At 34.7% G+C, this 2414-nt stretch overlaps 1 protein-coding gene across 1 annotated transcript in view; it reads left to right on the top strand.

Moving 5' to 3' along the window:
- Nucleotides 1-2414, top strand: part of KCTD3 (potassium channel tetramerization domain containing 3) — a 76425-nt gene that overhangs the window by 21851 nt on the left and 52160 nt on the right. The window lies entirely within an intron of this gene.

Below are 2414 nucleotides of genomic sequence, written 5' to 3'. Positions count from 1 at the left end.
CTTTGTTACTATGTGATATTTTTAATTTTTGAAAGGTGAACTCAGGAATGTATTTGTTTTCTTCTTCTTTTTGTAGGGATTCCCAGTCGTAAAATAAACAACACAGTCAGATCCGCTGATTCTAGGAATGGACTTAATTCTACAGAAGGTGAAGCCCGGGGAAATGGTACACAGCCTGTTCTCTCTGGAACGGGAGAAGAAACTGTTAGGCTAGGTAAGCAGAGGTTACTGAAGTTGAAAAAGAAAAATATGTACGTTTTTGGTTCTAGGTGATATTGAGTAATTACTTTTAAAGATTTTTGCCTCATCTCGTTTTTTATCCAGATTTATCATTTATATCTTGGAAAGGTCTCATTTAACACTTAATTTTTATTTAAAATACTATGTAATCTTTTGTCTTTTCTGAATCTTTAGAACAGCATTGACAAAATTTATCTGGTAAGAGCCAGAAATTAAATATTTTAGACTTTGTGGGCCACACGTTCTCTGTCAGATCTACTCAACTTTGCCATTATAGCGTGAGCACATAATGGACAATATGTAAACAAGTAAGCATGGCTGAGTTCTAACAAAACTATTAACCAAAACAGGCAGAAAGCTGAAATTGGCCTGGGGGCTGTAATTTTCCAACCCCCAGTTTAGAATGTAAAATATTTCTTTTTCCAAAATCAACAGGATTTCCTGTGGATCCACGAAAGGTGCTAATAGTAGCTGGCCATCACAACTGGATTGTAGCTGCATATGCCCATTTTGCTGTGTGTTACAGGTAATGTATAATTAACAATGCTTTGCTTTTAGAGGTGGTAGTTTTAAAATTAATTGTGATTTTATATTTTTAGATTGAAAAGCTATCTTTTTTTAGTCATCAGGTTTTTTCCCTGCATATTTTACTCGTGTCTGTGTCATCTGATTAAGATTTAGTTTACTTTTATTTTTGCAGCTAATTTGGTAAATATTTCTGGTAGCCTTTTTGTGTTGTAAACATTTCGCAGACAAGTGTGGACTGTCATGAAACTGAGATATCTTGATGTATTATTTGTTGCTTATACCTAGCTTCTGAGACTGTAGTATATAATGACGTTAGACAGGATTATTAATGTGAGCTCCCTGATGGTCTATCTCTAATGATTCAGTGTTTTGTATTCTGTAGCAAGGGAGAGTACATTGGTCATAATTACCACATTTTGGGAAGTGAGGTAGTAAAGCAGGGCAGTTGTTGCACAAGTGGTATAGTTTAATATCTAATATGTGAAACTTACAAAGAAGTAGTTTGGTTTTACTAATGCTTACATTCTCAGAGCCTGAGAAGCAATGAAGAATAGTGTAGATCGGTTAATTTTTTTTTTTTTGGTTGGGACTCTTAGTTCAAAATCACTGTATTCATTGAGAAATGTTGATGACAGAGAATGGTGTAGAAGCACAAAAGTGGTTGGAATATACTAGCTTAGATTATAATTTCATTTAATTGCAGAAAAATCAAAGATATATAAACTATTTGTTTATCCCTGTTGAGTTCAGTTAAGAAAAAATAGTCACGATAAGTTGAAAAATATCTAAAATGTCTTCTAAACTTTACAGATATAGTTTAAAGAATCCCAGATGTATTTTTTTTTAATCTGAATTTATGAAAGGTTTGGCATGCCTGGTAGTGCTGTTTACATCAGTAATCTCAGGTTTATATTTTCCTTGTAGTAATGATTAAGTGCAGACTTTATGTTTTAAGAGTGTTTTGGCGGGGCGTGGTGGGTCACGCCTGTAATCCCAGCACTTTGGGAGGCCGAGGTGGGTGGAGTTGAAGATCAGCCTGACCAACATGGTGAAACCCCATCTGTACTGAAAATACAAAAATTAGCCAGGTGTGGTGATACATGCCTGTAATCCCATCTACTTGGGAGGCTGAGGCAGGAGAATCACTTGAACCCAGGAGGTGGGGGTTGCAGTGAGCTGAGATCTCACCGTTGTACTACAACCTGGGCAACAGATCAAGACTCCATCTCAATAAATAAGTAAATAAACTTTTTTTAAGAAAGAGTGTTTTGTGGATTTGTAATTTTAATTATGAAATAGCATGGAAATTTTTTTTTGCATAATTTTTTTGGGGATGGTTTTGTATGAGGCAAAGCTAATTTGGTAAAGGTATTTTTTTTAGAAAGCATTGTTTTGAATTTATCATCTTATGTATTTGAATTGGGATGACTTGTAGACTCTTGTTTACATATTATGTACGTATTTTTGCCGATAACGAATTCCAGAAGGATTGTGAAATGATAAGTGATCGAAGTGTAACAGCATAACTTTCTTTTTGTCATTGTACACAATACTGAAGATTGCTCTTTTCCAGAAACACCACATTATGACGCACAATTTAACTCACTGGGTAATAATTGTAAGCAGGATGATGCTATTACATTTTC

The sequence above is a fragment of the Mandrillus leucophaeus genome, unplaced genomic scaffold, assembly GCF_000951045.1.
Source record: "Mandrillus leucophaeus isolate KB7577 unplaced genomic scaffold, Mleu.le_1.0 Scaffold309, whole genome shotgun sequence".
Taxonomy (NCBI): Eukaryota; Metazoa; Chordata; class Mammalia; order Primates; family Cercopithecidae; genus Mandrillus; species Mandrillus leucophaeus.
The sequence above is the reverse complement of the archived record's forward strand: the minus strand, read 5'-3'. Positions and strand labels throughout refer to the sequence as shown.